This window comes from Cetorhinus maximus, chromosome 21 (genome assembly GCF_964194155.1).
Source record: "Cetorhinus maximus chromosome 21, sCetMax3.hap1.1, whole genome shotgun sequence".
Classification (NCBI taxonomy): domain Eukaryota; kingdom Metazoa; phylum Chordata; class Chondrichthyes; order Lamniformes; family Cetorhinidae; genus Cetorhinus; species Cetorhinus maximus.
In genome coordinates this window covers 38,623,508-38,649,904 of record NC_135899.1, presented here as the reverse complement: position 1 = coordinate 38,649,904, position 26,397 = coordinate 38,623,508, and the positions used below count along the sequence as shown (strand labels likewise).

The 26,397-nt window shown below is 43.3% G+C and overlaps 3 protein-coding genes and 1 pseudogene across 3 annotated transcripts in view; 2 read left to right on the top strand and 2 right to left on the bottom strand.

Annotated features, from left to right (window-relative positions):
• Positions 1-26,397, top strand: part of LOC144695274 (uncharacterized) — a 291,857-nt gene that overhangs the window by 116,430 nt on the left and 149,030 nt on the right. The gene's annotated exons all lie outside the window — the stretch shown is intronic.
• Positions 1-26,397, bottom strand: part of LOC144695199 (uncharacterized) — a 425,892-nt gene that overhangs the window by 275,422 nt on the left and 124,073 nt on the right. The gene's annotated exons all lie outside the window — the stretch shown is intronic.
• Positions 1-26,397, top strand: part of LOC144695466 (uncharacterized) — a 409,626-nt gene that overhangs the window by 309,882 nt on the left and 73,347 nt on the right.
• LOC144695468 (uncharacterized) lies at positions 78-24,820 on the bottom strand (annotated as a pseudogene).

Below are 26,397 nucleotides of genomic sequence, written 5' to 3'. Positions count from 1 at the left end.
ATCTGATTGCCTTCTTGGTCAAAGTGAGAGTCAGTGAGCGACTTGTACCTGATGCTGCACTGAGAGGATGCTGAGTTTATACAGGAGCTCCTATACATATTGATGTCTTCTTTTGGTGATGTTTGGCGATTTGGTCAAAGGTTAAATTGGCCTTCTTGAAATGACTAGATTGATGATAGGAGATGTTCGAGACAGACACTGCTGAGACAGACAGTGCTTTGGAACAATAGCTCCCCTGTGTGAGCACTGGAGGGTAAACAACACAGACAACTCTCAGTGTAATGGAAGTAGGTGACCCGGCCCCAAGTCCGTGTGGAGATGCTGGTGTATGGCGAGAGAGCAGGAGTAGGTGAAACTATCCTGACACACGTCACACTGGAAGGGTTTGTCTCCCGTGTGGGTTCCCTAATGTTCCAGGAGATATGACAACTATGTGAAGGCTTCATTACAGAATTCACACTGATAGGGTTTCTCCCCTGTGTGAGTGTATTGATGGACCAGGAGACATGCTGACTGTGTGAAAGCCTTGTCACACACCTCACACCTGAATGGTTTCACCAATGTGTGAATATGTTGGTGTGTGCGGAGGTTCAGTAACTATGAGAATTATTTGTCACACACCTTGCAAGTGAATGGTTTCTCACCTGTGTGAATGCGTCTGTGATTCATCAGGCCCGACAACTGTGCAAAACTCTTGTTACACATCTCACACTTGAAGGGTTTCTCCCCTGCGTGAATCCTCTGGTGCGTCAGGAGATTGGAAGATTGGGTGAAACACAACTCACAAACCTCACATCTGAAGGGTTTCTCACCGTGTGATTCCTCTGCTGCGTCAGGAGATTGAAAGATTGGGTGAAAGACATCTCACAAACCTCACACCTTAAGGGTTTCTCTCCTGTGTGATTCCTCTGGTGTCCCAAGAGGCTCGAAGACGTCTGGAACACTTTATTGCAAATCTCACAATGGAAGGGTTTCTGTCTTGTATGGATTGTCTGATAGTTCAGGAGGATCAATGACTGTGTGAAGGCTTTGTCACACACCTCACCCTTGACTAGATTCTCCACTGTGTGATTGTGTTGGCATGTTTGGACTGAGATGTATGTGACAACGATTTGTTGCATTCCTCACACTTGAATGGTTGATCTTCCATGTGGCTGTTCTTGTCTTGACAGTGGATATTTCAGATGCCTTGCGCATTGAGATTTTATGAGCATGCGGAGCCCTCCTCACACACCTCACACTTGAACAGCCTCTCTCACCTGTAGGAATGAGTCAGTGGTTCATGAGGCTCGATGAATGATTGAAGCTCTCACCACACTTGGTGCCCACTCACACTTCTTCCCAGCCTCACCCTGACCGATCGCCCACAGCTGAACCTTCGGAATGGTTGGTTCTGATGGAAGGTTCCACACCACTGACCAGTTTCAGATCTGATGATATGTCAAAGCTCCCCTGACCAGACCGATATCCAGATGATGGTTTCATCCCCCAACCAATTGTGTTGAGCAATTCTGTGAAGGTACTGGATGTCTTCCCACAGTTGTGTAGTTGTTCCTTGGGCGATGGTCAGGATCCAACTGCAGTGTCTATCCTCTCTGTATTCACTGGTGTAGTACGGTGCAATCCTTCTGTAAAACAGGAAAATGAAACATGATTTCCTCCAACTCTCTCTCCTTCTTCGCTGAAGGGACTGGCTCCTCAGTTAGAGACTGTTCCACGGTGAGTGCCAGTCTGCTATTCCCCTGTGTGGGGGATCAGATGCAAGTCCTTTCTTTTTCCTCACTTGTCTGTCTTACACCCTCTGTTTCCAGCAGGGACACTGGATAGTGACCACGAGCAGACACTGTGGCTACTTTCTTTCCTCCACCCAGACCCCATCTTCCCAGGCACCATGAGGACAGTGGAAAAGACAGACAGGCGGAGTGTAAAAACTGAACTTGCCGCACTCCGTTCTCTCAGGTCCAACCCTGACTTTGTCATCAAACCCACTGACAAGGGTGGTGCTGTTTTTGTCTGGCGCACTGACCTCAACCTCACAGAGGCTGAGCGTCAACTCGCAGATACTTCCTCCTACCTCCCCTTGGACCATGACCCCACCACTGAACATCAAGCCATTGTTTCCAGGACTATCACTGACCTCAGCTCCTCCCGAGATCTTCCCTCCATAGCTTCCAACCTCATAGTCTCCCAACCTCGGACAGCCCGCTTCTACCTCGTACCCAAAATCCACAAACAGGACTGCCCCAGCAGACCAATCGTGTCAGCCTGTTCCTGCCCCACGGAACTCATTTCTTGGTATCTTGACTCCATTCTCTCTCCCCTTGTCCAGTCTCTTCTCACCTACATCCGCGATTCATCTCACACCCTACATCATATCAACAATTTCTAGTTCCCTAGCCGCAACCACCTCCTCTTCACCATGGACGTCCAATCTCTCTACACCTCCATCCCCCACCGGGATAGTCTGAGGGCTCTCCGCTTCTTCCTCAAACAGAGGCCCGAACAATCCCCATCCGCCACTACTCTCCTCCGTCTGGCTGAACTTGTTCTCTCACTGAACAATTTCTCCTTAAACTCGTCTCACTTCCACCAAATGAAAGGTGTGGCTATGGGTACCAGCATGGGCCCCAGTTATGCCTGTCTCTTTATGGGGTATGTGGAACATTCCTTGTTCCAGTACTACTCAGGCCCCCTCCCACACCTCTTTCTCCGGAACATCGATGACTGCTTCGGTGCCGCTTCATGCTCTCGTCTGGATCTGGAAAAATTGATTAATTTTGCTTCCAATTTCCACCCCTCCATCATTTGCACATGGTCCATCACTGACACTTCCCTTCCCTTCCTTGGCCTCTCAGTCTCAATTTCTGGTGATAGACTGTCCACCAATATTCATTACAAGCCTACCGACTCCCACAGCTACCTCGACTACAGCTCCTCACACCCCGCTTCCTGTAAGGACTCCATCCCATTCTCTCAGTTCCTTCACCTCCGTCGCATTTGTTCTGATGATGCCACTTTCCAAAACAGTTCCTCTGATGTGTCTTCCTTCTTCCTTAACCGAGGTTTTCAACCCACGGTGGTTGACAGGGCCCTCAACCGTGTCCGGCCCATCTCCCACATATCCGCCCTCACAACTTCCTCTCCCTCCCAGAACCATGATAAGGTCCCCCTTGTCCTCACTTATCACCCCACCAGCCTCCGCGTTCAAAGGATCATCCTCCACCATTTCCGCCAACTCCAGCATGATGCCACCACCAAAAACATCTTCCCTTCACCCCCCCTGGCGGCTTTCCACAGGGATTGTTCCCTCCCTGGTCCACTCCTCCATCACCCCCTCCGCCTCAACCCCCTCCCACGGCACCTTCCCATGCAACCGCAGAAGGTGCAACACCTGCCCCTTTACTTCCCCTGTCCTCACCGTCCAAGGGCCCAAACACTCCTTTCAAGTGAAGCATCATTTCTCTTGCACTTACCTCAATTTAGTCTACTGCATTCGCTGCTCCCAATGCGGTCTCCTCAACATTGGAGAGACCAAACGCAGACTGGGTGACCGCTTTGCGGAACACCTTTGGTCTGTCCGCAAGCATGACCCAGACCTTCCTGTCGCTTGCCATTTCAACACACCACCCTGCTCTCAAGCCCACATGTCCGTCCTTGGCCTGCTGCATTGTTTCAGTGAAACTCAACGCAAACTGGAGGAACAGCACCTCATCTTCCGACTAGGCACTTCACAGCCTTCCGGACTGAATATTGAGTTCAACAACTTTAGATCATGAACTCTCTCCGCCATCCCCACCCTCTTTCCGATCCCCCTTTTTTCCAATAATTTATAATTTTTTTACAAATATATTTTTCTTTTTTCTTTTCCCATCTATTTTTAAATTTATTTTGATCTATTGTTTCATCTCCACCTTTTAGTCCATTTCGATCCCTTCCTCCCACCCCACCCCTACTAGGGCCATCTGCCACTAGCTTGTCCTGCTTGCTACCCTTAATGTCCCCATTAGCACATCCTTTAGATAATATCACCACCTTCAACACCCCTTTGTCCTTTTGTCTATGACATCTTTGGCAGTCTCTTCTTGGCCTCCACCTATCACTGGCCCCCTATCGAGCTCTATCTGTCCCAACCACCCCCCTCTACCAGCTTATATTTCATCTCATTTCTATATTTTTTAGTTCTGATGAAGGGTCATATGGACTCGAAACATCAACTGTATCCCTCTCCGCAGATGCTGTCAGACCTGCTGAATTTTTCCAGGTATTTTTGTTTTTGTTCTAGATTTCCATCATCCGCAGTATTTTGCTTTTATTGGAGTGTAAAATGGGCTATTAATTCACTATGAGCTCGAGTTGTGCTGGAAAATACCAGTTTTACGCTTGGAGTATGTGTTTAGTATAAAAAAGACTCGAGAAATGTAAATTCAATGGAGATTTTGATATCTCTCCCCTTGTTTTCCAAAATCATTTGAAGAAAACATACTGGACAGGAAGTGCTAGAAGCTAAGGAAAATATTTCTTCATTGTAGCTGTCTGAAGGGTTCTGGTTTATCCTGGGAAATTAGATACACTGCACTCACTCAGGCTGCACATCCCAAATTCAGCTATCCACCCCAGCACTGGGCAAAACTATCAAATCAAAGTCCAGGCTTTTGGAAAAGGCTGAGGCCTTCAGGTAATACATATAAAGATGGCATTAAAAGATATTTCAATAAATGTGTCTCCAGGTATGACAGCCGAATTGCTATGATGCTGGATTAACAATCCAGAGATTGAGAATTCAAATCCAACCATGGAAAGTTACATACATAGAATTACAGTGCAGAAACAGGCCATTCAGCTCAATTGGTCCATGATGGTGTGTTTCACATGAGCCTCCTCTCACCCACCTTCATCTCACCCTATCAGCATATCCTTCTGTTCAATTCTTCCTCATGTGCTTATATATTTTTCCCTTAAAAGCACCTATGCTATTTACCTCAATAATTCCATGTTGTGAAGGTGAATTTAATAAAGTTTGGAATTTGTGGAACAGAATCAAAATAAAAAAACAAAAACTTTCAGGTTGTCCTAAATACCCAAATATTGTCCTTCAGGGAAGGGAACCTGCTACAGCTGCCTGGTCTGGCCTACATGTGACTCCAGTCCCACACAACATGGTTGACTCTGAACTGCCCTCTGAAGTGGCCGAGCAAACAATGATAAACAATCACCACAAAGTCCAATAATAAGAGGGAAATCAGATAGATCTGGACAATCCTGGCATTGTGTCAGAATAAGATTAAGGTGATCTCAGCCCAGTGAAATCTGTAAAGTCTCTCTTCCCAAGGTCTAAGGACAAGTACCCAAGTGAGGAGAGCTGCCCCACAGACTGGTCAAGTAGCAGTGATACTCACTGAATCGTATCAATCTGGAAACATCCCAGACTCCTCCGTCACCATCCCTGGGTGTGTCCCATCCCACTGGCAGATGGGGAAGTCTCAATGTTGACTCCATGGAGTCTAATGGCTTCAGGTCAAACAAGTTCAAGGAAAACTACCTCTCCCCTCCCAACTGATGAATGAGTACTTCACCATGTTATTCATCACTAGGGAAGTAGACTAAGAACAAAACCCAACACTGGGTATCCATGAGGTGCAGTGAGCCATCAGCAGCAGCAGGATTGTATTCCACCACAATCTCACAGCCCGGCACAGCCCTCATTCCATGATTATCATCAAACCAGAAGACAGACATGTCAGGAGCAGCATTGGCTTCCTCTCTGCCTCTTGCCTCTCTGCCCACTGCCTCCTCTCAATCTGGGCTGAGATCGGGAACTACCCTCAGCCCCACGCCCCCCACCTCGGCAATGCAGGGAGGGGACTGCAGCCTGAAGGTGCTCCTTAACACACTGAGTTTGAACTAGTGTGCAGCCATTCCAACCCTGCTCTGCTGCCAGTTATAGGTTATAACCCGATCTCCCTTTACAATGAGTCTGTCTCCTCACTGGGAGACTGCTTCACAGTGAGGGTCAGTAGGATACTGAACCATGAGGGGAATCATGCTGCTCCGACTGAACACCTGGTCACTTCCTAACACTCTACACAACAGCGACAGACAAGAACAAATTGCATTTATATAGCACCTTTAACACAGTTCAAAGTCCCAAGGTGCTTTGCAAGACTGTTAACAAAGTTTGCGAGCTTGCTGTGCACACATTGGCTGCCACGTTTCCTACATTACAACAGTGACTACACTTCAAAAGTAGTTCATTGGCTGTAAAGAGCTTTGGGACATCTGGTAGTTGTGAAAGGCTCTATATAAATGCTAGTCTTTCTTTCTTTTCTGAGGAGCTTACAGAGATGAGGGGGTGGGAGGTCTTGGATGGATTTGAAAAGACAGGAAACATCCAGATCCCAACACACAGACAGAACTGACCATTCACAGCCCACAGGATAATAACCAGCTCCCAACACACACACACACAACTCAACAATAGGAAATCAGTAAGAATCCTCAGACACTCTGAACCTCCCAGATAATTACACCTCACCTTCTCATATTCAGTAATGAGCCATCAACAAAAGTCAGCCTGTAAATCAGAAGGGAAATGCTTCCAATAAACACACACAATATCCAACACACAGCTCCAGGCAAACAGTTCAGCACAAAGCACCGAGTAAACAGCTCTCTCAGCTGGATGTTCTCACACAGCATAAGGGACATTTCCACACCTGATTCCCCACAGGATAGTCAGGCTGCCTGAAGATTAGTGTGGATATTATGTGATGTAATTATTATAAATTGTGTTCGTTCACTCACCATCTCCTGAGTTGGTTTTGAGTCCCTACAGGAAGTGAAGCAGCTGTGGAACAGGAAGAGGAGGGAATGGGCAGAGTGGGTGGGGCTCTCTGATTGACGTCTCTCACAGCCAATCCAAATATTTCAGCAGTAACATGAGTTTCCTGAAGTTTGGGAAACTGACCGGTGAAACGGAGGCGACTTTGAGCAGCAGATCAGGTGGGGATTTAAACTTGTCATTGTCCCATCTGAATAAAACCGCACTTATTGCAGCTGCTGTCCCAGTTCCCCCGGTAAATGTTTGACAGAGATTTCTAGTGTGGGAATAACATTCTTCATCCTGGGAGGCTTTCAAACTGACAACATCAGTGTGGGATGTGTAACCCCCGGGTGTGTTTGACAGCAGATCAGAAGAGGAAGATCCACAGCATTCAAGGCAGCGATGACGTGCAGTGGTGGGATCAGTATGTGCACAGGAGAGAGGGACACAGGAGCGAAAAAGAGAGACACAAGGGAAACAGGGGGACACAGGAGACACAGGGGGTCACAGGAGACAGGGGCACAGAAGGGAAGGAATGCAGGGACAGAGTGGCACGGGAGAGAAAGGGGCATGGGAAGAAGGAACAGAAAAGAAAATGAGATGGGAGATTGAGCCAGTGCTCGGGGAGTGACTCTGTTACTCGACGAGTGAGTCTGACTCACGGATTGAATTTGGGAGTAAGTCAGTGTTCAGACAGCAGCACTATGACTTGGGAAGTGTGATTTGGAGATTTATTTCCACCGAGTTCATCACCCTGGAATCAAATAAGACACAATTAGATCATGGTGGGGGGGTGGGCCAGTGCTGGTGAGAGAGACAGGGTGGTGCTGGTGTAAATAGCAGGGGGGTGTTGGGAGGCATGGCATGATGGGCAGGTGGTGAGTGGAGGAGCGGTGCTCTCTGACAACTGGAAGAGCCACCCAAAATTCAACCTGGTTTCTAATGAAAAGTCATCTCACGCTGAAATGTTAACTCTGTTCCTCTCCACAGATGCTGCCTCACCTGCTGAGTATTTCCAGAATTGATTTTTTATTCCAGTTATAAAAACACAGAAACAGACCATTTGGCCCATCTGCTTTCTCCCAGGGCTTGTGTCCAGTGAGTGGGGCTGTTATCGCTTGGTCCACTTTTGCCTCTTCAGTTGTAGCCAGAGAATCTCCTGCAATGGTTAATCTTCCCACCCCATCGCTCTGGAGTCCAACCAAGGGTCTATCCTCAGTCCCCACCTATTTCTCATCCACACGCTGCCCCTGTGTAAAACCATCTGATGACCTGATGTCAGATTCACAGAGGGTCTCTTACAATCTGCCCTATTTTACCTCGAGTCAGAAAGAAATGCCCCTCACCACCAGACAAAACAGAAATCTAGTCATAAAGGAGTGGCCTGGGATTGTGTGCTAGGCCCAACCATCTTCAGCTGCTTCATCAATGATCTTCCTTCCATCATAAGGTCAGAAGTGGGGTTGTTCGCAGATGATTGCACAATGTTCAACACCATTCGCGATCCTCAGATACAGAAGCAGCCCATGACCAAATGCAGCAAGACCTGGACAATATCCAGGCTTCAGCTGACAAGTAGCAAGTAACATTCGCGCCACACAAGTGTCAGGCAATGACCATCTCCAACAAGACAGGATCCGACCATCACCCCTTGATTTCAATGGCATTACCATCACTGAATCCCCCACTATCAACATCCTGGGGGTTACCATTGACCAGAAACTGAACTGGACTAGCCATATAAATACTGCAGCTCCAAGAGCAGGTCAGAGGCTAGGAATCATGTGTCAAGTAACTCGCCTCCTGACTCCCCAAAGCCTGTTCACCATCGACAAGGCACAAGTCAGGAATGCGATGGAATATACCCCACTTGCCTGGATGAGTGTAGCTTCTACAACACTGAAGAAGCTGGACACCGTCCAGAACAAAGCAGCCCGCTTGATTGGCATCACATCCACAAACATTCACTCCCTCCACCACTGATGCACAGCAGCAGCAGTGCGTACCATCTACAAGATGCACTGCAGGAATTCACCAAGGCTCCTTTGACAGCACCTTCCAAACCCACAACCACTACCACCTAGAAGGACAAGGGCAGCAGATAGATGGGAACACTACCACCTGGAAGTTCCTCTCTGAGTCACTCATCATCCTGATTTGGAAATATATCACTGTTCCTTCGCTGTTGCTGGGTCAAAATGCTGGAACTCCCTTCCTAACAGCACTGTGGGTGTACCTGCACCACATGGACTGCAGCGGTTCAAGAAGGCAGCTCACCACCACCTTCTCAAGGGCAACTAGGGATGGGCAATAAATGCTGGCCCAGCCAGCGAAGCCCATATCCCATAAATGAATTTTAAAAAGACAGCTTCAAGAGGGAGAGAAATGATTTGAGGACTGGGCCATGGAGCGGAGCACCTTAGATCTACAATCTTAACTGGGGCAGGGGCTAAATGGAGGACAGGCCCTTCAGCACCAGTAAGGGAGATGGATTCAAAACTGGGAGAGTCAAACTTTTATACTTTTACTCCACAGTCTGGAGAAAACAGTCTCTCACAGAAAACCAATGTCGAATGTAGTCCCATGTTAGCCATTTAACCAAGTGGATGGGTGTCTGAGATGGGGGTTGGTGGTGAAGGATGGGGAGAGGGGGGAAGGGGGTTTTGGGGTGAAGGAAGGAGGATGGAGGGTGAAGGAGAGGGAATGAAGGAGTGAAGGAGGGGGGATGGGGCCCATTGCCATTCAATGAGATCATGGCTGATCCGATAATCCTCAATTCCACTTTCCTGCCTTTTCCCCTTAACCCTTGATTCCCTTACTGATTAAAAATCTGTTCACCTCAGCCTTGAATATATTTAATGACCCAGCCTCTACTGGTGAAGAATTCCACAGAGTCACTACCCTCTGAGAGAAGGAATTCCTCCTCATCTCGGTCTTAAATGGGTGACCCTTTACTCTGAGATTATGCCCTCTGGTCCTAGACTCTCCCACAAGGGGAAACAATGTCTCAGTATTGACCCTGTCAAGCCCCCTAAGAATCTTATATGTTTCAATTAGGTCGCCTCTCATTCTTCTAAAGTACAGGCCCAACCTACTCAACCTCTCCTCATAAGAAAATCCCTCCATACCCGGGATCAACCTCATGAACCTTCTCTGGACTGCCTCCAATGCCAATCTATCTTTCCTTAGATAAGGAGACCAAAATTGTTCACAGTATTCTAGGTGTGGTCTAACTCATGCTTTGTATAGTTTTAACAAGGCTTCCCTATTTCATACTCCATTTCCTTTGAAATGAAGGCCAACATTCCATTTGCCTTCCCTATCACCTGCTGAACTTGTTTGCTAGCTTTTTGTGATTCATGCACGAGGACCTCCAAATCCCTCTGTGCTGCAGCTTTCTGCAGTCTTTCTCCATTTAAATAATATTCAGCTCCTTTATTCTTCCTGCCAAAGTGCATAACCTCACATTTACCCACATTATATTCCATCTGCCAAGTTTTTGCCCACTCACTTAACCTGTCTATATCCCTTTGTAGACTCTTTGTGTCATCCTCACCACTTGCCTTCCTACCTATTTTTGAGTCAACCGCAAACTTGACGATAGTACATTCATTTCCCTCATCCAAGTCATTAATATATATTGTATATAATTGAGGCCCCAGCACTGATTCCTGTGGCACTCCACTGGTTACCGGTTGCCATCCTGAAAATGCCCCCCTTATCCCAAATCTCTGTCTTCTATTAGTTAGCCAGTCCTCTATCCATGCTAATATACTATCCCCAACACCATGGGCTCTTATCTTATTAAGTAGCCTTTTGTGCGGTACCTTATCGAACACCTTTTATAAATCCAAATATATTAAATTTATTGGTCTCCTTTATCTATCCTACTTGTTACCTCCACAAAGAATTCTAATAAATTTTTCAGGCATGATTTCCCCTTCAGTGAAGCTATGCTGACTCTGCTTGATTATATTATGCATTTCTAAATGCTCTGCTAATACAGCCTATATAATAGACTCTAACATTTTCCCAATGATGCATGTTAAGCTAACTGACCAAGAGTTACCTGTTTTTTGTTCCCTCCCTTTTTGAATAAGGGTGTTATATTGGCAGTTTTCCAATCCTCTGAGACTTTTCCAGAATCTAAGGATTCTTGGAACGTGACTATCAGCGCATCCACTATCTCTCTAGCTACTTCCTTTAATATCCTAGGATGCAACCCATCAGGTCCAGGGGATTTATTGGCCTTTAGTCCCATTAGTTTCCCTTGTACTTTTTCTCTGGTGATAGTTATTGTATTTATTTCCTTCCCCTCTTTTTCCCCTTGATTATTTAGTGTTTTTGGTATGCTATTAATGTCTTCTACCATGAAGACTGATGCAAAGTATTTATTCGACTCCTCTGCCATTTCCTGGTTCCCCATTATTATATCTCCAGCCTCATTCTCTAAGGGGCCTATGTTCACTTTGGCCTCTCTCTTCCTTTTTATATATTTAAAGAACTCCTTGCTGTCCGTTGTTATAGTACTTGCTAGTTTACCCTCAAAGTTTATTTTCTCCTCTTCATTATTTTTTGGTCATCTTTTGTTGGTTTTTAAAACTTTCCCAATCCTAGCTTACCACTAATCTTTGCCACATTGTATGTTTTTTTCTTTCAATTTGATACTATCCTTAACTTCCTTGGTTAACCATAGTTGGTTTATCTTGTTCCTTGAATCCTTCTCCCTCACTGGGATATATCTTTGTTGTGAGTCATGAACTATTTTCTTAAACGTCTGCCATTGTTTATCAATCGTCTTTTCTGCTAAACTACATTCCCAGTCCACTCCAACCAACTCTGTCCTCATTCCTTTGTAATTATCCCTTTTAAGTTTAGCACAGTTGTTTCTGACCCAAGTTTCTCACTCTAAAACTGAATGCTAAATTCTACCACGTTATGGTCATTGTTTCCTCGGGGATCTTTTACTCTGAGATCGTTTATTAAACCTGCTTCATGACACTTTACCAAATCCAAAATAGCCTGATCCCTGGTTGGATCCACAACATATTATTCTAGGAAACAGTCCTGAATACATTCTATTAATTCTTGCTCATTGCTACCTCTGCCAATTTGATTTTCCCAATCTACATGAAGATTCAAGCCACCCATGATTAATGTACTTCCATTTTTACATGCCCTCATTATTTCCTGATTTATTCTCTGTCCTAAGGTATAGCTACTGTTTGGGGGCCTATAGACTACTCCCATCAATGTCTTCTTCCTCTTATTATTTCTTACCTCCACTCATATGGATTCTGCATCTTCCGACCCAAGATCATTTCTTGCTATCGTACTTATTCCATCTCGTACTAACAAAGCTACCCCACCACCCTTTCCTTCCTGCCTGTTCTTTTGAAAAGTCATGCATCCCTGAATATTTAGTTCCCAGCTTAGATCTCCTTGTAACCATGTCTCCAAAATGGCTATAAAATCATACCCATTAACCTTTGTGCCATAAATTCATTTATTTTGTTCCGAAACTATGTGCATTTAAGTAAAGAGCCATTAATTTTGCGTTTTTACCATTTTCCCCCCTTTGACCCTCTTAGCTGTTGTTTTTACGTTTGTACACTCTGTCCCTTCCTGTCACACTCTGGGTATCATTACCTAAGTAGCTGCCCTGCAAAGCTATGATATCCTTTGCTTTGTAAGCCTATGTATCCCCTCTCTAGAACCCGCCCCTCCTCTATTTAGTTTAAAGCCCTCTCCTACACCCCAGTTATTCGATTCGCCAGGAGACTGCTCCCAGCACGGTTCAAGTGAAGCTCGTCCCACCAGAACAGCTCCCTTCTACCCCAATACTGATGCCAGTGCCCCATGAGCTGAAACTCATTCCTCCCACTCCAATCTCTGAGCCACGCATTTAACTCCTTAACTTTATTTACCTTATGCCAGTTTGCTCGTGGCTCAGGGAGCAATCCCAAGATTATTTCCTTGGAGGTTCTGCTTTCAATCTGGCTCCCAGCTGTTCAAATTCTTTCAGCAGAACCTCCCTCGTTTCTTTCTAAGATAAAAGCAAAATACTGCAGATGCTGTCAATCCGAAACAAAAACAAAAATAGCTGGTGAATTTTTCCAGCTATTTTTGTTTTTGTTTCTCCTTTCTTTCTAATCCTATCAATGTCATTAGGACTGAAGTTGTTAGGGTAAAGGGGAGGATGGAGGTCAAAAGAGGGTTGATGGGGGGGGGGTGAAGGAGGGGAGAGGGGGGTTGAGGGGGTTAAATGGTTGCGATCCTGGTTCCCGCCACCCGGGGCTGGGATTTACAGGTGCGCACCTCCAATTCCAGCCCCGCCCATGTGACAGCTGCTCGGGCTCGCGCTGTCTTAGATTCGAACGCCCGAACCCTGGGTGCCAACAGCCGCTGCGCGGGTCAGAACTACAATTCCCATCAGGCACCGTGGGCTGGGTCTCCCCTAATTCCATACTGCCGCTCCTCAATGCGCAGGCGCACGGCCACATGTAGCCTGGGTAGCATGGGTAATGTAGTTCCGACCCGGTAATTGTCAGGAAAGACCTTTTCCTTAGTTCTGATGAAGAGTCGCGCGGACTCGAAACGTCAACTGTATCCCTCTCTGCAGATGCTGCCAGACCTGCTGAGTTTTTCCAGGTATTTTTGTTTTTGTGTCAGGAAAGACCTGCCCCCTCCTCTGCGATTGGCTTAGCAGAATGATTGACATGTAAATTCTGGCGGGAATGTCAGTGATTGTCTCTGATTGGCTGTGAGAGACGTCAATCAGAGAGTCCAGCAACTCCGCCCATTCTGGTGATAAACAGAGTGAAACAGCCCCGCTGAAGTTCACAATCTCCCAGCCCGAGAGGCTCATGAAAGATAAACCGACAAGTAAATCCAGTTCGGGTTTTCTCTACTCTGTTAACCAAAGGTGAAACATAGGTGCACATTCTCTCCTTTTCCTGCTTCACCTCCTGTAGGGACTGAAAACCAAGTGAGGAAGGAACAGAATTTATAATAATTACATCACATAATATCCACATTAATGTTCAGGCAGTCTGACTATCCTGTGGGGAATCAGCTGTGGAAATGCCCCTTATGCTGTGTGAGAAGATCCAGCTGAGAGAGCTGTTTACTCGGTGCTTTGTGCTGAACTGTTTGACTGGAGCTGTGTGTTGGATATTGAGTGTGTTTATTGGAAGCATTTCCCTTCTGATTTACAGGCTGAGTTTTGTTGATGGGTCATTACTGAATATGAGAAGGTGAGGTGTAATTATCTGGGAGGTGCAGAGTGTCTGAGGATTCTTACTGATTTCCTATTGTTGAGTTCTGTGTGTGTGTGTTGGGAGCTGGTTATTATCCTGTGGACTGTGAATGGTCAGTTCTGTCTGTGTGTTGGGATCTGGATGTTTCCTGTCTTTTCAAATCCCTTTAAGACCTCCCACCCCACCATCTCTGTAACCTCCTCAGAAAAGAAAAAAAAAGACTTGCATTTACATAGAGCCTTTCACAACTACCAGATATCCCAAAGCTCTTTACAACCAATGAAGTACTTTTGAAGTGTTGTAACACAGGAAATATGGCAGCCAATGTGTGCACAGCAAGCTCCCACAAACAGCAATGTGATAATGACCAGAAAATCTGTTTTTAGTGATGTTGATTGAGGGGTTAATATTGGTTAGGACACCAGGGATAACTCCCCTATCCTTCTTCAAAATAGTGCCATGGGATCTTTTACACCCACCTTAGGGCAGAAGGGGCCTCATTTGAGATCTCATCTGAAAGACAGCAACTCTGACAGTGCAGCACTGCCACACTCCTTTATTGCCGTACTATTCTATGATTCTGTATGATTCTATGAAGGATTCTCCGTTACCATCCCTGGCTCTCACTGTCATTCCCTATGTTGGTCAGGAATAGGGACACTGTGCATAGGAAGAGGTACAAGCTCCACTCACAGGAGAGACCAGTGATGTCCTGCCTCAGTTCATCTGCTGCTGAAACCCTCATCCAGACCTTTGTAGGCTCCAGACTCAACTATTCCAATGCTCTCCTGGCTACTCTCACATCTTGCACTGTAAACTTGAACTCCTCCAAAACTGTGCTGCCCATGTCCTAACTGACACCAAGGCCCATTTCCCAATCACCCCTGTGCTCGCTGATCTACATTGGCTCCTGGTCAAGCAACACCTCGATTTTAAAATTCTCATCTTTGTTTTCAAATCCCTCCATGTCCTTGCCCCTCCCTGTCCCTGTAATCCCCAGAGCAATTTGGCTGCCATACCCGAGACACATTTATTGAAATGTCTTTTAATGCCTTCTTTAAAGATTTTACCTGGAGGCCTCGGCCTTTCCCAAAAGCCTGGGCTTGGATTTGATAGTTTTGCCCAGTGCTGTGGCTGATAGCTGAATTTGGGATGTGCAGACTGAGCGAGTGCAGTGTATCTAATTTCCCAGGATAAACCAGAACCCTTCAATCAGCTACACTGAAGCAATATTTTCCTTAGCTTCTAGCACTTCCTGCCCAGTGTGTTTTCTTCAAATAATGTTGGAAAACAGATGACGAAGTTTAAAAAGAAATCAATTAACTTTTATCCTGAGTGATTTTTTATATTAAACACATACTCTAAGGTGTCATGAAGCTATTAATGTATATAACATTATTGGAAATTATTTGTTTTAATGGAGCATTAGTCTATGGGTGTGTCTTAATTGGATTAAAGCCAGCTAGCCTGGGTGGTTTGATGTATACTAGTTTTGAGATGTAAGAGCATTTTGTTGAATAAAGCATTCAAGAAGGGGAGTGAAATCTGGCACCTAGCTGGCAGAGACCAATCAATGTATATATTACTAATAACATTGGTACTATGAAAGGAGTTTCATTGTTAGAAGAGGTGGAGTTCAAAGGAACTGGTGATACGATGAGAATTTACATTCAATGAGATGTGATAGGCATAACATAAGCAGTTTTGTGTGTGCAGAGGCATAAGACCATAAGACATAGGAGTAGAAATTAGGCCATTCGGCCCATCGAGTCTGCTCCGCCATTCAATCATGGCTGATAAGTTTCTCAACCCCATTCTCCCGCCTCCTCCCCGTAACCTTTGATCCCCTTACCAATCAAGAACCTATTTATCTCGGTCTTAAATACACTCAATGACCTGGCCTCCACAGCCTTCTGTGGCAATGAATTGTCACATAATATCAACGCCTGTAAGCCCTATCACTGTGTCTGCAAAGGAACCAAAGTGAAAGGAACCTCATTTTGAATTTGTAAGGTGAAAATGCTTTGCCTGGTGGTTGCTTAAAATCTATGGGTTGCTGTTGCCTTAACGGAGATTAGTTTTGGAATTTGTTCGAAGTTATGATAGTAACTTGTAGCCATGTGTATATATTTAACTTGTGTAAATTAATAAATGCCTCATGTAGTTTCATATAAACCTCTCGAACTGATTGTCTGATTCCTGAATTTAGAGCTGCCTCTCAAACCTGCCACTTGAAAATATAGGTTATAACAGTTGTTTAAAGTTTCCCTCTAGGATTTTTAAATAACTCAGCTTTACCAACTGTTGTGTCAGAACAATTGGGGGCTCTAGCGGGATAAAAATATTTCTAATTCCTTGATTAGTTTGGAATTGGTGAATCTTAAGGTTACGAGCACAAGAGGCTCTTTGAATTCAGGAGTTGGTGAGGTATTTTAGAAGTGGTGAGACTGCCAGATGGCTTTGGCAATTGCTAAGAGTGCCTGGGAGAAGAAGGTATAACTCTGATTGGGCTGGAGAAAATAACCAAAAGTAAGTTAACAGAGTTGGCAGCTAAGTTAAAATTGGGGTGACCTGCGGGGGCTAGGAAATCAGATATAATTAAAAGTATAGCTCAGCATCTACAGTTGGAAGTGAAACCTGACACTAGTGAGTCACAGCTGGAGGTGATGAGACTTCAGTTCCAAATTAAGATGCTTGTATTTGAACAAGCAAAGGAACTGATAAAACTTGAATCAGAAGCAAAGGACAGAGAAATGGCTTTTAAAAGGGGATAAGAAATTGTGAAGATAGAGAGGAAAGCGAAAAAGAGAGGGAGAGAGAATTCCAACTGAAAATGTTGGCAGTTAAAAAAGAGACGCCGGTAGGTGAGGAAGGACATATCTCCAGAGTAGAACCTAGTGGGGAGGTGTTTAAATTTGTACGAGCTCTTCCAAAGTTTGAGGAAAAAGATATTGAAGCATTCTTTATTTCATTTGAGAAGCTAGATAAACAGATGAAATAGCCACAGGAAAACTGGACGTTATCATTACAGTCTAAGTTAGTAGGTAGAGTGCATGAAGTATATACTTCACTATCAGAAGAAATGTTGGTGAATTATGATGTGGTGAAAAAGGCTATTTTGAGTGCATGTGAGTTGGTTCCTGAAGCATACAGGCAGAAATTTTGGAATATGAGAAAACAGCCTGGGCAAACTTATATTGAGTTTGAAAGAATAAAGCAAAGTGGATATGGGCGTCAAAAATAAAGACGACATATGCAGCTCTTAGGGAAGTAATTCTTTTGGAAGAATTTAAAGATTCAGTCCCTTCAGTAGTGAGAACTCATGTGGAGGAGCAGAGGGTTGATTCTGCAAGACAAGCAGCAGAGATAGCAGATGATTATGGGTTAGTTCCGTCACCCTTTCAAATTGGAAAAGGATAAAAAGCGGGAAGTTGAAAGGAAGGCAGATAGTCAGGGAAGAGGAGTAGCTGAAAGTTCCCTGGAAGTTTTTTCTCAGAATAAAAAGGAATGTGCTGAAGGTATAAGTGACATTCAAAAATTGAGGTGTTTTTATTGTAATAAAGTGGGGCACACGAAGTCATGTATTGGAGAATGCAGGACAAACCTGTTGGAATTGTTGGGGTACAGGAAAGCTCTGGAAGTAAAAGTACTGTGTGTTCTGAGGTTCAGGCACAGGAGAAACCAGTGGTTTGTGTACAGGTGAAACAGGGAGAATCAGTGATAGGTGAAGAAGTGGGAATGTGTTCACAGTTTACGCAAGAGAATTCTGAGGAGCAGGTTGCAGAAATGTTTAAAGACTTTGTGTGTGAAGAGAAAGTCTTTCCATGTGTACAGGACGGGGTAGGTAAATATGCTAAAATTTTAAGAAACACGGGGGCTAGTCAATCCTTAACGTTGTGGGATAATGATATTTGTTGTTCAAAGGGAGTATTGCAGGAGCAGGTAATATTAAGTGGGGTTCATAGAGATGTTAATTCCATTCTGGAAGGTAAATTTAAAGAGCAAATGGAGGACAAGTGAAGTTATAGTTGGAGTGGTGGAAAAATTGCCCATTGCGGGGTTCAATTTATTCTGGGTAATGATATAGCTGGATCACAAATGTGGTAGTTGAGCAGCCTGTATATGTGTTTTCAACAGAGGTGTTACAGAAGGAACATCCTGGATTGTTTCCTGATTATGTTGTAACAAGATCAAAGGCTCCTAGGGAAGAACAAGAAAAACAAGATAAGCAGGCAGTTCAAAGGCAAGAAGAAGGTGTCAAAATCCAATTAGCTGGCACTGTGTTTGATAACATTGTTCAGGAGGAAGGAATACAGGACAGTTTAACTGAAGTGTTTAACTCAGAGGTTGGTGGAGTTACAGAAAAACGATTTGCAATTAAAACAGTTAAATCAGAAAGCTTATTCAGAAACAGAAGCAAAAGGTATTCCAGTATGTTATTATCTTCGAGGAGATATTTTAATGAGGAAGTGGAGGTCAGATCATGTTTCAGCAAATGAAAGCTGGAGGGAAGTGCATCAGGTTGTTATCTCATTAGGGTATAGAAATGAGATTCTGAGGATTGCTCATGAAATTCCAATGGGTGGACATTTAGGAATTAGGAAAACACAAGAAAAGATACAGAGGTTTCTTTTTGGCCAGGGGTGTGATCAAATTCTGTAGAACCTGTTATACATGTCAAATAGCAGGAAAACCACAAGCAGTGTTTAAGCCAGTGCCTTTTAATCCTAATACCAGCATTTGAAGAACCTTTTACCAGGGTCATGATTGATTGTGTAGGACTCTTCCTTAAGACTAAAAGTGGAAATCAGTATTTACTGACAATAATGGATGTGCCTACCAGGTTTCCTGAAGCAATACCTTTAAGAAATATTACAACTAAGAAGATTGTGGAGGAGTTAATTAAATTTTTTACAAGATGTGGTTTACCTAAAGAAATACAATCAGACCAGAGGCCAAATTTCATGTCGCTGCTGTTTAAGGAAGTAATGAAGTTTGGGGATAAAACAGCTTAAGTCAACAGCTTATCATCCGGAGACACAAGGAGCTTTGGAAAGATGGCATCAAATTTTAAAAAATATGATGAGAGCATACTGTCAGGATTATCCACAGGATTAGGATACAGGAATTCCATTTTTGTTATTTGTTATTAGAGATGCTCCGAATGCATTGAGTGGTTTTAGTCCTTTTGAACTTGTTTATGGTCATGAGGTAAGGGGACCACTGAAATTGATTCATGAGAAATTGGTGGGTCAAAATTCAAAAACTATTCTCCTGGATTATGTATCAAATTTCAGGGATAGATTGAACAGAGCATGTGAGATGGCTCGGGAACATTTAAAGACATCACAGCAAGTGATGAAAGTGAAAGCCGATAAGAAAGCTAAAACTCAGTTTGTTTCTGGAGAAAAAGTACTAGTTTTGTTACCAGTACTAGGTGTTTCATTAAATGCAAGATTTGGTGGGCCTTACAGATTGGAAAGAAATTGAGTGAAGTAAATTATTTAATAAATACTCCAGACAGTAGAAAGAAGCAGAGGCTGTGTCATGTAAATATGCTTAAAAAGTACTTTGACAGGGAAGAGGAACAAAAAGAGGTATTGGTGATGGTGGATGATGAGAAAGAGGCAGAAGTGCAGGACTCTGAAATTGATTTTCCTCAAATCAATTTGGATAATGAGGGGGTGCTTGAAAATTTAAATGAAATATCGAGTTACCTTCCAAGCAAGTGTCAAAGTGATTTGGAAAAGCTATTGCAGTCACACAAACCTATTTGTGGAAATAAGTTGGGAAAGACACATTTAGCTATACGTGATATCGTATAGAAATATCATCTTCAATAAGGCAAAAACTTGGTAGATTAAATCCGGCAAAGTTATCACAAGTTCAAAAAGAAATTGATTTCATGCTTCAAAATGATATCATTGAGTCTAGTTGCAGTAACTGGAGTTCACCTGTTGTACTGGTACCGAAACTGGATGGAACACAAAGAGTGTGTGGACTATCAAAAGGTGAATGTGGTGACAAAAGCAGATTCATTTCCCATACTCCGGTTGGAAGATTGCATTAAGAAAGTGGGACAATCGAAATTTATCACAAAGATTGACTTGCTAAAAGGATATTGGCAGGTACCATTGTCGGAAAGAGCAAAGGAGATATCAGCTTTTGTAACGCCAAGTGGACTATATCAGTTTAAAGTCATGCCATTTGGTATGAAGAATGCACCTGCGACATTTCAAAGACTGACGAACAAAGTAATTGTAAGTCTAAGCAATTGTGCTTTTTATATTGATGATCTAATCGTTTTCAGTCAGACATGGGAGAAGCATTTACAGCATCTGGGAGAATTATTTACTCAACTACAAGAAGCTAATTTGGTGATGAACTTGGCTAAAAGTCAATTTGCAAAAACGTAAGTTACTTATCTAGGCCATACCATTGGTGGTGGTAAGGTGGCTCCGAGAGGTGCGAAAGTCGAGGCGATCGTGGATTTCCCAGTGCCTACAACAGAACAAGAAGCTTTGAGATTTCTGGGCATGAGTGGGTTTTACTAGAAATTTGTACCAAATTTCATCCAAGTGGTTGTTTCACTGACCAAACTATTAAAAAAGAACAAGGAGTTTCAATGGACACTGGAGTGTCAGAAGGGATTTGACAGTTTGAAAATTGTATTAACTCCGACACCAGTCTTGGCAGTACCCAGTTACGCCAAGCAATTTATGTTAGCCATTGATGCAAATGATATAGGCATTGGGGCTGGACTGTTTCAAGAAGATGACAATGAAATTGAAAAATCAATCGGGTATTTTTCACAGAAGTTGAAGGTACAATAGATGGTATTCACCAATCAAAGAGGAGACTTTGGCTTTGGTGTTAGCACTGCAGCATTTTGAGATTTATGTTGCAAACAATTTATCAGACACAATTGTTTATACAGATCACAATCCTTTAAAGTTTCTGGACAAATTTTGAGACCGAAGTGCAACGCTATTCAGATGGAGTTTATTACTGCAACCGTTTAATCTACAGATTATACGTGTAAAGGATGAGAAAATCTTACTGCAGATGCATTATCAACAGCTGAAGCTTAAAGGGAGAAGTGGACATTCAAAACCTGGACACTGAACTGAAATGATTTCAGCTGAAACGAAAGATTTGTGTATATATATTGTTATGGTAATGCATGCATTTGGTAATGTAATAGTGTAAAGTTATAGATAGTTTGAAAACTGTATTAACTAAGACACCAGTGTTGGCAGTACCCAATTATGCCAAGCAATTAAAGTTGGCCATTGATGCAAACGATATAGGCATTGGGGCTGCACTGGTACAAGAAGAAGGCACTGGAATTGAAAAACAAGGTATTTTTCACGGAAGCTGAATTTACAAGAGAAGATATTCAACGATCGATAAAGAGACTTTGGGTTTGGTGTTAGCATTGCAGCATTTTGAAATTAATGTTGCAAACAATTCAGCAGATACAATTGTCTATACAGACCACAATCCTTTGAAGTTTTTGGACAAATTTCATGACAAAAGAGCAAGACTTTTCAGATGGAGTCTATTATTACAACCATTTAATCTACGGATTATACATATTGCTGGAAGAGAATCTGTTTGCAGATGTGTTATCAAGAGTTTGAAGCTTAAAGGAAAATTGGACATTTTTAAAACCCTGGACACTGAACTGGGGTGATTTCTGTTGATACTAAGGACTTGTGTATCTATATAGATATATTAATGCATGCATCTGGTCATATAATAGTGTAATGAGCATAGAGAATTTAAATTGTTTGTGTCTGGAAAATGAACTTAGAAGTGAGAATGTGCCTACAGCTAAAGAAGACAATTTAACTATGGACTTAACTGAGACATTCTTTGCAGAGTTTAAAGATGAGAAAATTACAGACATGCAGACCAATGAGCTTCAAAAGCTGAAATCAGCAGAGACTGTTTTAAAGAGCGAGCTTGAAAATTCACCTGTGAAGAAGGACATAAAATCTTCTTTTGCAGACAGAAGTTTGGATATCCATGTTTCTCATTACAGCAACAAGTTTTACTTCAACCTGTGTATGAACTGGTCAATAAAAGGCCAAGGGGGAACCCTGAACTGTTTCAGATTCAGTCATTTCCAAAGGGAGCGGATTAAATAAAGGATTCGAAAAACTGAGCTGCACAGATCCACTGTGAACAGAATTCAAACCTTTGGGAAAATTCCATCAGATTTAAGAGTCCAAAGTATTTCCCACTTGGTAATAAAGGCTTTGAAAGAATGATGCAGAAATAATTCCACAATGAATGCCTGAGCTGATGGCTGATCAGCTGTGGGAGGCAGTGTTATCCTGTATGTCACTAACTGTCAGATGCTAGGTGGCTGCCAGCTGCTGGTGTGTGTGGTCCTGCCATGGCTGGCATGGACAACATGGGCCAAATGGCCTCCTTCTGTGCTGTAACTTTTCTATGGTTCTATGGTTCAATGGCTCTAGTTATTAGACAGCTATCTATATTTACCAGAAAAAAGATTAAAAATTGTCCCTGATCTGAACAAAAAGAAAAAAAAATCTCCTCACCAATCACCTCGCCGTCCCTTACTACTGGACTCTCCGACTGAAGGGTGCTTTTGTTAAAGAAATAAATTCCTGACTCTTTACTTCCCCGATTTATTCATTCCCAGAGTCTCTCCTCTGAACTCGTTGTAACGTGAAATTGTGGTCAGTTTGAGAATTGTGAGAATCCTCTGGTGTTTGTATCAGTCTGTTCCTCCCTCAGTTCTTTCTGCTGACTCTGTCAGGGAATTTACTTTTACAATGTTCATTAGGAAAAATTAATTAAACTATGTTAAAATATCATTGCAATTACTATTGATAACCCGGTAACTATTTTTATTTCAGACTGACTGCAATACTAACATGGTCAGCAAGACATCGACAAAAAGACATTTCTTTTTCTGATTTTCAGATGGTGAACTTCTATCTGTTCACATTTTTTTGATAATATTTGAGTGGTTAGGTAAAATGTTGAATACATATTTCATCAGGAAATCAAGTTTAACATTTGTTACTTCACCAGCTTGTTAATCCACTAAAGTAACTACTGCTGCACATGATCACATAACCCAGTTCATACCCACTCAACCAAAACAAAACTGAAATGGTGTCCCTGCAGTGATGGTACAACCTCAAATGTAAATGTCAATGAAGACTGGCTGCTCTCGAGTGGTAATCAGTTCACATGTGATTATTTATACACACCTCACCTGCTCTGCAAACCAATCCCAGATCTTCAGTGAGCATTGACTAAATCACTAAATTAACAAGAAAATGTCCTGAGCAATCAGCCTCGCCGCCCTTCCCAAATCCAGCCCTGCTTTCCCAGCACTTGTCTGACTGGTGCTCACACAGGATTGTGACTGGTTTCAAAGGCCAGATGTCAATTGGAGCGAATGGGACATGTACCCCCTTCAGGAGCAATGATGGGAGCAGAACAAACTTCACGGGGCAAGTGTTGAAAGTGCGTGTTAGATCAGGCAATGCGACAGTAAAGTGACAATGAAATGGAAGGAAGGACATAAAGGAGGGATAGTGATTGTGGAAGGGAGAAATATCCGGGAGAAGAGGCGAATTTGAATTCTGGAGCATCAAGAACAGAAACTGAGCTGGGTTTGGAAAGAATAAATAGGGTTTTTTCATCAAAAATATTTCTTCATGTTTAAAAGATTGATTCCTTTCAGAAGGTGAGACTGAGAGGAAATATTTAAAATCATTCCTGCCCTGACTTGGATTTAAACCGAGGTTACTACAGCTGCAGTATAGAGAACTAAACACTGTACGCTCACAGCTCCACACATCAGCTGCTGTGTGACTGCCTTCCTGCAGCAAAGTCAGAAAACACTGCCCGGAAGAGATGGATTTTTGGTGAAGTGTCTAAGATAAACACCCTCAAAAGTCAAAAGAAGGTTGAATTATACTCACAGCCTCAAACAGTCTCTGCAGCTTGAAGCCAGCACTTGAGAGCTGCTCAGCCTGGCTCTCACAGAAAGATCATTTCAGTTTGGAAGCTGTTAACTGCTAACTAACAAACTGGCTGAATGATGAAAGGTTCACTCTGAATCCTTCACTCTGTTTCTCTCTCCACAGACACTGCCAGAGCTGCTCAGGATTTCTAGCATTTTCTGTTTTTTATTTCCAATGACATTAAAAAGCTGGTTTTCCTGTTGACTGCCCGCCCACTCCAAGGATGTGCATTGAACAGAGGGAATAAGAACCTTTCCCAAACATCTGTCATTGTGGAACAATGACCTGCACGTGGGGTCATCACTTATGTTCTCAATCTGGCTGTTCAAAGACTGTGGATCCCAATCAGAGTTGAGTCTTGCCTCAAAAACACGGTCAGATATCCTTCAGCTTCACACAAAAAGTAAAATCCCGTAAATGCTGGAATCTGAAATAAAGACAGAAGATGTTGGAGATACACAGGAGGTTTGGCAGCATCTTTGGAAAGAGAAACAGGTTTAATATTTCGGCTTTCTGATGTTTCAAGGTTGCTGTAGCCACAATGCAGAATAACAACCACTGTCCCATCACAGAGTCACATATCAGCTGGAACTCTGCTCTGAGCACAGGACGTCCCCACACCCACACTGATAACGAAAGGGGGATTTGGGGGAAGAAGCCAAATTAGGCACTGCCAGAAATTCTGGGAGTGATGGGACTCAAACATTTCACACTTACCTGAACCACATCGATCTCAACAATTTCACATCTTAAATGCTGCCCCCATTTTGTTTTCCTTTCCTTTTTCAGATTTGGATTTTAATCTCATTACATACTTATTCTGACTGCAGCTGTTCATCAACCTGCCATTCACACCTCCTGCAGACACATGGGCCTGACTTTTCCACTCCCCGCCACCCGAAGAGTCCCCATCAACTCCAGCAGCCCCGCTGCCATTTTACACTCTAATTGGTAGAACGCAGGACTTCTGTCCCTCAATTGGGAGGAAGTCTTGCCTTGGAGAGTTGTAGCTCTCCAATCCCTCCAGGAGCAGCGCTGCAGTGGCCGGAAGAGGCACTCTCCCCATTTTCTCTTGCTTAGTAAAACTTGCTCAGTAAAACTGATCACATTTCTAACTTTTCCCAGTCCTGATGAAAGATCATCGAAATATGAACTATGTTTCTCTCTCCACAGATGCTGCCTGAGCTGCTGAATATTTACACGACTGCTGTTTTTATTACAAAAACAGAATTACCTGGAAAAACTCAGCAGGTCTGGCAGCATTGGTGGAGAAGAAAAGAGTCGACGTAGTTTTTTGTTTTTATCTTTGCTGTTTTTATTACCACAGTCAGAAAGGATGGCTGATCGGCTTTGGGTGGCAATGAAAGTATATATTGGCTGAAAAGCTGTTTGACCAGTGGCTCATTGGTCTCGGGGTGTGATTCTCACTTTGGGACATTCTGTGAATGAATGTGTGTGAGGTCCTGGGTTTGAATTTCAGATGAGCCCTTACTTGTTGTCTCTTGTAGTCCAAGTAACAGGTTCCATCCTTTAAACTATTGTGTTGCAGAAGGTGGGATTGACTTATCTCGGGAGTGTGTTTGAGAACCAGAGGACAGGATGCAGGGGTTTTGTCAACACAACACACATGGAGAAAATGAAGACAAGTTTTCAATTAGGATTTGCTTATGCCTACCTTGCTGGGAGTCGGAGTGGAGCAGATCTGCGGGAGACAGTCGGGAGCTGAAGAGCTCACTTTTTCACTGTTTCGCTGTTTCAGCTGCTGTGAGGCTACAGTTCGGGAAAAAGAGAAAAAAACAACTGTGATCTCACAGGAAGCTAGTATGTTGACTGGCCGGTAAGTGCTCGGTTTAAGGGACAGTGTGTGAAAAACCAGTTTAGGACAGGCGAGTTCAGCTAGATCTATAAAGAAAAAGAACTAAAACTTTAAAATAATAAACCAAAATTTGAAAACTTGAAAACTAAAATAAAATAATAAAGATTAAAAAACGCAATAAAAATTCAGTAATTTAAACAAACATCTAAAACACTTACCTTTGTTGCTAAGCATAGAACCTTTAGTTGTCAGTGGTACTTGCATTCAGTAAACACAATAAATTATAGCATACATAGGAAGAAAGTAATTAAAGTAAATTAACTAAATAATATAAGTTAGAATGGTGGGACAGGTGTTATGTTGCAGCTGTGGGATGTGGGAGCTTTTAGACGCCAAGGCGATCCATGACAAACACGTCTACAGGAAGTGTAAGCAGCTTGAGGAATTCCAGATCAGGATTATTGATCTCGAAGCCGAAATGCAGACACT